This window comes from Erythrolamprus reginae, chromosome 1, assembly GCF_031021105.1.
Source record: "Erythrolamprus reginae isolate rEryReg1 chromosome 1, rEryReg1.hap1, whole genome shotgun sequence".
Taxonomy (NCBI): Eukaryota; Metazoa; Chordata; class Lepidosauria; order Squamata; family Dipsadidae; genus Erythrolamprus; species Erythrolamprus reginae.
Window position 1 is genome coordinate 5,562,908 of NC_091950.1, and position 12,557 is coordinate 5,575,464.

The following is a 12,557-nucleotide window of genomic DNA, read 5'->3' on the forward strand; positions in this document are numbered from 1 at the left end:
CCTCCATTAGGGGAGTCTACAAGATCCCCTTCATGGGATGATTTAAATGGGTCTGAGGATGCCAAGGGCAGGACTTGTTGCATCCCGAGTCCAGTGACAACCTCCCCCCAACGTTTTTGATTATCTACCGGGCTGGTGGCTTATTTACAAGTGCATAATTTTAAGAGTGGTGACTGATTCCTGAGTAAAAACTTAAAAGAACACAAACAGAAGCTTATTTGGGAAGGTCCATCACAAATAATAATAATGATTGAGATGACTGTGCACGCCATGGACACACATGAAGGGTCTGATGCATGAAGGAATGGACTTTGCCAGTTCATCAGTGTCTCCCGAAAGCAGAGTGAGAGAAGAAGGACTGAATAACCTTTTCCTGGTTTTTAAATAAATGGAACTTTGGAGGGTGGATTTGTGAATCTGGGTAGGAATTATTTACTTTGCCATTGTCATTCTCATAGGGAAGAGGATATATTTGAATAGGTCACATTTATGTTGTGGAAATTTGTGGATGTAAGCCCCTGAATTCAGAGTGTTAGTGCATAGCATATTGTCACATATACACATATTGTACACAAAGGTAGGGATGGGATCAGAAGCTGTGTTACCTAATCACCTGGTGATATGATAGAAGCTCTGTTTCCATACCGAACTGGATCATTGGTATACACAAACATCATCCTTAGCATTAATTGACCCAGATTTGAAAGTTGAAATATGCCTCAGATCCGCTTTCAGTAATGGAATGCCAGTAGGAAAATATTCACAGTACAATTGTACATATAATGTGGAAGAAATAGGTATGCTAACATTGGAAGCCCATCCAAATAGTTTCATTTAGGTTGGAGTTACAAGAGGGGGGAAATGAGGAAGCTAACCTCAGATATACATTCATAGTGCTAGCCCAAATTCTGCATTTCTTAAGCCTTGACCTATGCCCCACATATATAGTTATGCTTGACATTTAGAGTACAAAAGTACATTTTGGGTTTATAATCTGTGCTTTCCATCTAGTAGAACATAGCTGTGCTACAGGAAAAGGACATGGCTTTGATGGTGCAGAGGTAGATCGGACACCTGCTCTCAAGGCACATAGCTTCATGCATGAACCCACATGCTAACTGCAAGTTCCTTTTTGTTGTACATTCTGCACCTTCTACATTGTATAACCCCCTTTTTTAATTTATGTATAAGGAAATGTTGACAACTTGTATCTGATTGGCTGATATTGTGTGTTTTTTGTACTCCTTTGGAAATGTATAAAGAGCCCTGAAAAACAATCCACATTGTTCAGACATTGCTTTTATATCTTCTGAACCTGATGCATGCATCAAATAAACCTGAGTTACGCAATCTCCTTGTGGTCTCCATTCCCTTGACTGGCAACTGAGTTTTGCCGCAACAATTATAACTGCATAAACAGAGAGTTGTGTCCTATCCCAGGAATATATTTGGTCCAGAACCAAACCCATCATGAAGATCCTTTATCTGCTGTTCGCATTCCTTTTCCTTGCATTCCTGTCTGAGCCAGGTAAGAAACGATATTATTGATATTTGAGAAATTACTGATAACTCACTACATTCTAAGCAAATATGATCATCACTGAAAGCAGGATAATATTTAACATCTTCTTTTAGTTTATGTTAAAGAAATAGCTTTGAACATTGTGGAGTATTGATAACATGAGCTTTCAAACTTTTGAACAATATGCCATTGATATTTAATTCAGATTAAAACTTGAGATCCAGGGTGATATACAGCATCAATATCCACATGAAACCTCTGGGTGAGATCATTCGATGACACATGGTGAGTTACCAACAGTGTGCTGACAACACTCACCTGCACATCTCCACCCCGTGACAATTCAGTGAAGCAGTGGAGGTGATGTGCTGGTGCCTGGAGGCTGTGAGGGTCTGAATGGGTGATAAGAGGCTCAAGCTCAACCCCAAAGAAATGGAGTGGCTGTGAGTTTTGTCTCCCTGGGACAATTCCATTTCTCCATACATTACCCTAGGGGGGGACTTTAGACCCCTCAGAGAGGGTCCACAACTTGGGAGTCCTCCTTGATCCACAGCTGAGCCTAGAACAACATATATCAGCTGTGGCAAGGGGGATGTTTGGACAGGTTTGCCTGGTGCACCAGTTGTGGCCCTATTTGGACAGGAAGTCTCATCTCCCAGTCACTCATGCGCTCATCACCTTGAGGTTCAATTACTGCAATGCCCTCTACATGGAGCTGCTTTTAAAGAATGTTGGGAGACTGCAGTTAGTGCAAAATGCAGCTGCGTGAGCGGAGTTTTAACTGGAGTTTTTATTATTGTAGGTTATTGGTTGGTTCATTTCAACAAAAGACATTATGATGTGTTTGAGGGACAATAGAGAGCCAGTTTCCTCTAGTGGTCAAAGCGCCACGTTAGAAATCAGCAGATTGTTCTAGTCCCATGTTTGGCATGAGAGCTGTTGGAGTAAATTTGGATTTTCTCAGCCCAAAGCACCTGACATGGTTGATGTTGTGGTAAAATAAGAGAAGGCACCCTTGGTATTCTCTCGGGGTTTTCCCCCTTAAAGTTGTTTCATTGCCAAACTAAGTAACATCATTAAGAAATGGAGTTTGCTCTCAATTTATCTTCTATTGATCTGCCCTATTTGTATGAGTTAGGAGTTGTCTTGGGAGTTTTTGGGTAGTATTGTTTATTAATAATTTTTGTCACTTCCTTGATTGGGGTATTGCTTACTTCTTGATTTTTGATCTGAGGTTAAATTTGGTATTAATATAAAATAATCTATATGTCTATTGATAGCCAATTTGTCAGAATGCCCATCTTCCAGAAATTCTCTACTATTTTTTGAATTGACCTGGTCTGGGATGATCAGAGTTTCCCAGTTACAAGTACGGTTAAATCTCTCCACATGCTTATGAATTTAAACAGCTTTGAACATGTCTTATGACAGCTACTTGGTGGTCATGGAAAAAGGAAGTGGAAGGAGTATTAGATACATTTGCTACTTGAGTTGTTTTAAGTAATAAGGATGAGATAAAATGAATAAAAATTAAATATTAATTCTGTCGTGAATGTGTTGATATTCAATCTGTAAAAAAGAGAAGCTATTGCAGAAAAGTCGCAAATGCACAGCTTTTCAAGAGCAGAGAAGAGCAGTGTTAGAAATATTAAGAGAAGAGGAAGAAAGACAAAGGTAAACCAGATTCTGAAGGTCAAAGGAAGATAATATTCTCACCCAAAATCTCCATCCAAATACCCAGCTGAACCAGCCATGGTCATTCAGGATTATTCCTTAGCACACAAGGATCTACAGTAATAATGGAGAGAGAGAGAGATCACAGCAAGGTTTTCTTTGTTGCGAATCAGGTTTATGTCCTCTGTGCTACCTTAATAGATACAGACATACCTGCCCATTCAGCTCTGGGCCAAGTTTAAAACCTGTGTTGATGTCTGATATATTGGGACTGGTGAAGGGAGATTGGCAGAAATTGATGCCTTGGTCAGAGATAATTTCCTGAATTCATAGGAATCTAGCAATTCTGTAGAAGAAAGTGATGTCTTAGAAGGAAAAAATTATCTAAATATAAATAATTATCTAAATAACAAAGTATCTTTACTGATCGTTTCCCTGTCTACTGTTTACCTTTTCCCAGGAAATGCCCAGCCCAAATGTCGTAGTCAAAGCGGATACTGCCTTTACTATTGCATTCGACCGAAAAACCGTAACCTTGGGCCACTGGACTGTCCATTGAGACGATCGTGCTGTACACGGTAAGTAAAAAGTACTCTAATAAAGATGCCATAGATGTGCATCAGATGTACACTTATTTGTACTCCAACACATTCCAAGGCATTGACCTGAAGAGGAACAGGTGTTTCAAAGGCAGAAAGGAGGGCAGGAAAGATTTTGAGTTTCAGATAACTGACTTTATCTTAGACTCATTATGATCAAACTATTATTTTATCTCATTTGTATAGAGGCTCTGGAAAATAACACCATCTCCATCTGCAACCCTGGACGTCTTCAAGATACGGCCAATGACCTGAGATTCCTGCCTTCTATCACTTTTTCTTTCTTCACGTGATTCAAAATGCTTTCTATGAAACTCAAAAGCATGAATGCATTGACATAAAATTTGGCAAATATTCCTTCTAATAAAGCTAAATGAGCATTGAAAATGTTGTGCAACTTTTTAACAGGGAGCTGGGAGCCTTATATTCATTTCACTACACAAATGTGTCGGTCTGTTTGTGTGTCATATCTCTTTGCCTACATGTCAGTGTGGAAGGTGTTTCCTGCTCTTCAACCACACATTATGCCATAAAGTCACACAGTCTCATTCTTCCCCAACTGTTTACAGTTATTTTACCATTGAGGTCTTCCAGCTGATGTGGTTGCTTGACCAGAACAAAACAAATTACCAGGCTAAGGTTCCCAAACCTTTTACTACTAACATGTGGGTGTGCCTTATTTTGTGGGTGTGGTTTGATGGCCATGTGTTCAGGTGGGAGTGGCTGGTCAACCATGTGACTGGGTAGGAGTGGCTTGCCCACCATTTGCCGGCTCTTCAACCACACATTTATCACACAGTCTCATTCTTCCCCAACTGTTTACAGTTATTTTGCAATTGTGGTCTTCCAGCTGATGTGGTTGCTTGACCAGAACAAAACAAAAGTTAAATATTACCAATTACCAGAATTGGGCAGCCCCCAGTATGCCTGGGACCGCCATTCCTTTAGTGGAAACAGTGACGAGTGCGCATCTACACGTGCAGCCTTGCACAGATCCATGTGTGATGCGCAGAAGGAAAGAAATGGGCAAAAATCACCAAAATCTCTCACAAGGATGCTTGCACACATGAGCTTTTGGTGATCTTGGTTGCTGTACGAATGGGTGTGATTGATTTTAATATAACCAGGGGTTTTAGACAGTTATATACTTTTTAATTTAATTGGATTTAATTTTATTGTAATCTACTGTTTTTTTATATATTGTAATCCACCCAGAGTCTTCAAAGAGAGGTGGCATAGAAATCCAATAAATAAATAAAAATAAATAAACTCCAAATCTCAACCAACAAATGCTCTGTCCTACCCCTTGGCAAAAAGAATCAGAACACCAAATACAAGCTGAAGAGACAAAACTTTGCAGAAAACCCTCACTCTGTCAAAGACCTTGGAATATGCATATCAAATGACCTAAGTGCTAAAGGCCACTGCAACAACATCGCCAAATAGGCTTCAAGAGTTGTTAACCTAATCTTGCATGGCTTCTTCTCCAGTGTTATCACACTACTAACCACAACATAAAAAACTTTCACCAGCCCAGTCCTTGAATACAGCTCATCTGTCTGGAACCCACATTGCATAGCAGACATAAATACATTAGAAAGTGTCCAGAGATACTTTATTAGAAGAGCCCTCCACTCCTCTACCAGCAACAGTAGACCTTACGCAACTAGATTTGAAATCGTGGGCTTAGAAAGCTTAGAACTAGTTCGTCTTCAGCCCAACCTAAGCATGGCTCATAAAATTATCTGCTACAATGTCCTTCCTCTCAATGATTTTTTTCAGCTTCAACCACAATACATGAGCAAACAACAGATAGAAACTCAAAGCTAACTGCTCCAAACTTGACTATAGAAAATATGATTTCAGCAACCACGTGGCTAATGCTTGGAACTCACTGTGACTCAGTAGTATCATCCCCTAACCCCCAAAACATTACCCTTAGTCTGTCCACTGTTGACCTCACCCAATTCCTAAGAGGTCAATAAGGGGCGTGCATAAGTGCACCAGCATGCCAACCCTCCCTGTCCTAATTTTCCCCTCTTATTAGTACCCATATCATGTATATGAATCACCTTCATCTGTTAATTCTATGTTATCAGTCCAATGTATCAAGCTAGATTCCTTCGGAAAGGATTGCTAATACTAAAAAAGCAGTAAAATATATGGAATCATGAAGACTGACACAGGAAAAAAACCATCCAAACATCGTGGCCTCTTATACCATGGATTCACTTTCCATGATCTTAATTAATGTGATTTCTAAACATCAAGTCATATTGTCCCTGAGGTTTCCTCATTGCCCTTGAGAACCACACTCATCCCAAAAGGTAACTGAAAGAGCCCGGATGGTGCAGCAGGTAAAGTGCTGTAATGCAGGACACTGAAGCTGACTGTAGATCTGAAGGTCAGCGGTTCAAATCTCATCACCAGCTCAAGGTTGACTCAGCCATCCATCCTTCCGAGGTGGGTCAAATGAGGACCCGGATTGTGGGGGCAATAGGCTGACTCTGCTAAAAAGTGCTATAGCTAACATGTTGTAAGCCGCCCTGAGTCTAAGGAGAAGGGTGGCATAAAAATCAATCAATCTATCAATCAATCAAACAAACAAACAATAGACAGACAGACAGACACTTTCTTGAATTACGTCAAGATTCGAGCAATCATGGTGTTTCTATATTTCAGGGAACTTTTAGAGATAAAGTTGGCTTTCATGTTTCTTCAGCATTTTCTTCCTATGGTTTTTGAGCAAACAGCTATGTTGACTATAATATTAAACTGACTTTTTTCTTTCCATAGCAGCCAATTTTAATATTTTCAGCCTCACAGGTCCACTAATGTCCTTGTGGTTTATTAATTTCTGATTTTGCATGTTCATCTTCCATGAGGGTCTGGAGTAGGGATGAAATTCTTTTTTTTTTTCTCTACCAGCTCCATGGGCGTCACTTGGTGGTCATGTGACTGGGTGGGCAGATGTCACCAAGTTGATGTCACTAACCAAGGTATGTGGAAAGCACATCACAATAGTATTGGGGTATTTTAACTACCCAGACATCAACTGGGAGACAAACCCTGTACTAACAACAACAACAACAACAACAGCATCAACAATAACAGACTTGGAAGGGTCCTTGGAGGTCTTCTAGTCCAACTCTCTGCTTAGTGAGGAAACCGTACACTACTTCAGACAGATGGTTATCCGACATCTGCTTAAACATTTCGAGTGTAGGAGCACTCATAACTTCTGGATGCAAGCTGTTCCACTGATTAATTGTAACAACTATCAGGAAATGTCTTCTTAGTTCTAAGTTCCTTCTCTCCTTGTTCTGCTTCCACCTATTGCTTCTTATTTACATAAGAACATAAGAAGAGCCATGCTGAATCAGGCAAAGCCCATCGAGTCCAGCATTCTGTGTCACACAGTGGCCCACTAATTGTACATGGGGATCTTGAGCAGAAGGTGCCACCTCCACCAACATAGAGGTGGCACGTGGACATCCATTTAAATAATTGATTTAGCTTTACTAGATAAATGGTTAAAGCAATGGAAACTGCAGTTTAATGTTTCCAAATGTAAGATAATGCACTTGGGGAAAAGGAATCCTCAATCTGAGTATTGCATTGGCGGTTCTGTGTTAGCAAAAACTTCAGAAGAGAAGGATTTAGGGGTAGTGATTTCTGACAGTCTCAAAATAGGTGAGCAGTATGGTCAGGCAGTAGGAAAAGCAAGTAGGATGCTTGGCTGCATAGCTAGAGGTATAACAAGCAGGAAGAGGGAGATTGTGATCCCCTTATATAGAGCGCTGGTGAGACCACATTTGGAATACTGTGTTCAGTTCTGGAGACCTCACCTACAAAAAGATATTGACAAAATTGAACGGGTCCAAAGACGGGCTACAAGAATGGTGGAAGGTCTTAAGCATAAAACGTATCAAGAAAGACTTCATGAACTCCATCTGTATAGTCTGGAGGACAGAAGGAAAAGGGGGGACATGATCGAAACATTTAAATATGTTAAAGCGTTAAATAAGGTTCAGGAGGGAAGTGTTTTTAATAGGAAAGTGAACACAAGAACAAGGGGACACAATCTGAAGTTAGTTGGGGGAAAGATCAAAATCAGCATGAGAAAATATTATTTCACTGAAAGAGTAGTAGATGCTTGGAACAAACTTCCAGCAGACGTGGTTGGTAAATCCACACTAACTGAATTTAAACATGCCTGTGATAAACATATATCCATTGTAAGATAAATTACAGGAAATAGTATAAGGGCAGACTAGATGGACCATGAGGTCTTTTTCTGCAGTCAGTCTTCTATGTTTCTATGTTTCTATAACCACCGATACACTTGGCATCCATGAATTTGTTTAATCCTGCCTTGAAACTTGAAGCCAGATTGGCAGCTGTCACAACCTCACAGGTCCACTAATGTCCTTGTGGTTTATTAATTTCTGATTTTGCATGTTCATCTTCCATGAGGGTCTGGAGTAGGGATGAAATTCTATTTTTTTCTCTACCAGTTCCAAGGGCGTCACTTGGTGGCCATGTGACTGGGTGGGCAGGTGTGACCAAGTTGAAGTCACTAATCAAGGTATGTAGGAAGCACATCACAATAGTATTGGGGTATTTTAACTACCCTGCCATCAACTGGGAGACAAACCCTGTACTAACAACAACAACAACAGCAGCAGCAGCAGCAGCAGCAGCAGCAACAACAACAGAGTTGGAAGGGTCCTTGGAGGTCTTCTAGTCCAACTCTCTGCTTAGGCAGGAAACCCTACGCTACTTCAGACAGATGGTTATCCAACATCTGCTTAAAAAATTCGAGTGTTGGAGCACTCACAACTTCTGGATGCAAGCTGTTCCACTGATTAATTGTAACAACTGTCAGGAAATTTCTCCTTAGTTCTAAGTTGCTTCTCTCCTTGTTCAACTTCCCATATTGCTTCTTAGGAACATAAGAACATAAGAAGAGCTATGCTCTTCTCCGAGTCTTCGGAGAGGGGCGGCATACAAATCTAATAAATTATTATTCTTGTTGTTGTTGTTGTTGTTGTTGTTGTTATTATTATTATTATTATTATTATTATTATTATTATTATATAAAAACACACGCATATACAGCTCTTCTAAAATTATACACATTTAACTTCCTCTATTGCGATAGAAAAAAACATACCCAGAACCCAGAAGGGAAAAAAAGAAAAAAAAAATCAAATTTTTGCTACTGGTACTGCGTACCTGACCATAACCATAGGAGCCCACCACTGCCCTTGTCCAAGTCATTGATGAAGACATTGAAAAGTCCTGGGCTTAAAACAGAGCCTTGGAGTCCTTCACCGTATACATCCCTCCATGTAGATGTAGTTCCATTGAGCACTATGCGTTGAGCACAGTTGGTTGGTGTTGCTGTCCATCCTACATTTTCATTAGTAGCAGGTTATGGTCTACTTTGTCAAAAGCCTTACTGAAGTCCAAGTAAATCACATCGATGGCATTCCCCTGGTCCACAAATTTTGTCACTTTGTCAAAGAATGCTATAAGATTAGTCTGCCATTATCTGTTTTTGACAAATCCATGTTGGCTTTTGGTTATTACTTTCTTTGCTTCTAGGTGTTCATTGATTCATTGCTTGATTATCCTTTCCAAATTCTTCCCAGATATTGAGGTCAGAGTCATAGTTCCCTCTAAGCTGAGCAGGTGAGCAATCGCTCACTTAAAAATCATCATCAACTCAGAGTTTTCCAAACCTGCCCAGAAGCCGAGAGGGAAATTTTATTATTATTTCTGTGTCGCCCAGTCCCGAAGGGGCTGCTGCTCAGACACTATACTTTTCCGCCCACCCCAAAAAAAATTTAGAGAGAACACTGGTCAGAGTGATAGGTCTGTAATTTCCTGGAACTGTTTCCCCCCCCCCTTTCTTGAAGATGGGAACTACATTAGCTCTTTTCCAGTCCTCTGGCAGTTCCCCGGTGCTCCAGGATCTTTGAAAGGTATAGTTCAGTAGTTCTGAGATCTCGTCTGCCAGTTCCTTCAGAAAATCTGGTCCTGGTGATTTGAATTCATCTAGGGCAGGGATAGGCAAAGTTGGCTCTTCTGTCCAATCATACTAGCTGAGGAATTCTGGGAGTTGAAGTCCACATGTCATAGAAGATGTTCCTTTACCATTTTCTTCCCTATTTTAACTTGTGTTCCTAATATGTTTTGTGATGCTGTTTTTGATAGGTTGAACTGTTTTTCCCCTTTGTGTAAAGACAGATGCAAAAAACGTGTTGAGTAGCTCTGCTTTCTCCGTGTTGCTTGTCACCTTCTTGTCACTTTCTCCCTGCAGTGGACCAATTGTTTCCGTGACATCTTTTTTTAATATGTTGAAAGAAACTTTTTTTATTACTTTTTACTCTTGTTGCGAGTCTTTCTTCATTGTGAGCTTTAGCTTTCCTCGCTTCATCTTTATAGGTTCGGGCTATTTGCTGGTATTCTGTCTTAGTTATTTCCTCTTTTTCCAATTTTTGTACTTGTCCTTTTTGTCTTTCAATTTGATTTCAGTTCTTTATGCAGTCATGATGGCTTCTTTTGTGGCTTATTATTTTTCTTCTTCGTTGGTACTGAACTAGTCTGGGCTTCTACAATCTCACTTTTCAAAATTTCCTAAGATCTTGAGTTATTTTTCCCTTGAGGATTTTCATCCATGGAATCTTTCCCAAGTCCTCTCTGTTTACTGAAATTAGCTCTCTTAAAGTCCAAGACTCTAGTTTGACTTTGTTCTACTGTTTATGTTTGCATAATGTTGAATTCCAGTATTGCATTGTCACTTGCCTGCAAGGTTCCTGTAGCTTCAACACCTTCTATCATTTCATCGCTGTTATTGAGAATTAAATCCTAATCCCCTTGTTCCCTTCTCTACCTTTTGGGTAACCAAGTTGTCTGCTAGGTTTGTTAGGAACCTGTTGGATCTTCCACTTGGTGCACAGTTTGTAACAATGGTTTCTTATTGGATTTTAAACTGTCTTTTATATTGTTTTTAGATGTTTATTTTATTTATTTATTTATTTATTTATTATTTAGATAAATTTATTATTTAGATTTGTATGCCGCCCCCTCTCCGCAGACTTATTAGATTTGTATGCTGCCCCTCTCCATAGACTCGTGAGCCCACCAGAGTCCGGAAGAAGTTGGGTGACCTATAAATTAAAATAATAACAACAACAACAACAACATCAAGGTTGATTCAGCCTTCCATCCTTCCCAGGTTTGTAAAATGAGGACCCAGATGACTGGGGGCAATATGCTGATTCTATAAACTGCTCAGAGAGGGCTGTAAAAGCACGATTGAAGTAGTATATAAGTCTAAATGCTATTGCTGTTGCTATTGCTATTGGCATCAGATATAAAACACCACTGAATAAAGTACCAAAGAGGAGTGGATCCAATAAAAAGAACTCAGGAATTTCTTAAAATTGTGTTTCGAACTGGCTCACTCCATTGGTTTTCTTCTGACTAAGTTTCTACCATGGTTTCTATTTTTGATTAGCCCATCCACAAATATTCTCCTTTCCAAACCTCCTCTTGTCCCCAGCTCTGCCTCTAAATGCAATGGTTTGTCTCTGAGTCAGTTTTCTGGAGAAACCAAGGATTCCTTCAAAGAGGAGAGTGTTAGATAGGGTGAATGGAAGAGACAGACAGAAATGACTTCAAAACAACAGGTCTTTATTTTGTAACTATTTATTGTTCTGTCTGGATGGGTCAACGATCAGAAATAAAAGGCAAATATGCTCCAAAGATGATTAAATCAAAAGTACATTGATTAAAACACGTTCAGGCAAAAAATGTTAACTCTAATGAGTTCATTCCAGCAGCGTTCCCGGATGAATGATTCAGAGATAACAATAGTCCAGGTTGACAGCTAAAGTGTTGTGGTTAGCTCTGGCCCAGCTCCTTCCCCAAGGACTGTGGATGTGGGGGAGACATCCACATGCTGCAGGCCTGTTTTGCCCCCAGTGGAATCTGCTGATGAAGGCTCCTCTGACCAAGAAGTCATGAGTGACAGGGAGGAGGAGAGTGTGGCAGACAGCTCAGAAGGAGATCAATTCTCTAGCTCCTCCTTGGATTCAGAACAAGAGTTAATGATACAGCCACGCATGCCGAGAGCGATGCATAGGCAACAACAACTGAGAGATTATTATCAAAGAAAATGAGGCCACCTGTGGTTGGGTGGGGCTGTGGTAATTAGTGAGGCTGCTATAAATAGCAGCCTGTGGGTTTGGCCGTTGTGGAGGATTATCTGATCGTTGTGTTTTATGCCTGCTTTGCTGACTTTGATCTTTGTGTGCTGATTTTCCCCCGCTTTGAAACTAAACCAGAGCAAAGTGTGTTTCACTTTGTGAAAGAATAAGGACTGTGAATTGCCTCACAGCTGCAAGCTAAGTATCACAGGACTGATAAGGGACTTGTACAAATTACCAGTTTGTTTGGAGATGAGTGCTCTTTACTATACCAAAAGAGGGCTTGGTTTAAGTGAATTTTCATTATAAAGAACATTGTTTTGAATTTTCAAATGTGTGTGTGTCAGTAATTGTATCTGCGCATTTTTGGGAGGATTCTACCAGAGAGCTCGACAGAACATGAAGAGTCATTAAGATTTGTTTTTGAAGTGATTCTAGCAATTTGACCAGACTTACAGTTCATAGAAGATTTGCAGAACATGAAGATTGCATGAGTGAAAGAGCTCTGGAATCAGAATATGCTATCTCAGCTGCAGTTCACAA

At 40.1% G+C, this 12,557-nt stretch overlaps 1 long non-coding RNA gene across 1 annotated transcript; it reads left to right on the forward strand.

The window, feature by feature from the left end:
* Positions 1–1,450: 1,450 nt before the first annotated feature.
* Positions 1,451–4,077, forward strand: LOC139156426 (uncharacterized). Its single transcript, XR_011557315.1, has 3 exons — positions 1,451–1,528; positions 3,657–3,774; positions 3,982–4,077. It is a non-coding gene; the product is annotated as an uncharacterized lncRNA (long non-coding RNA).
* The last annotated feature ends 8,480 nt before the right edge of the window (positions 4,078–12,557 follow it).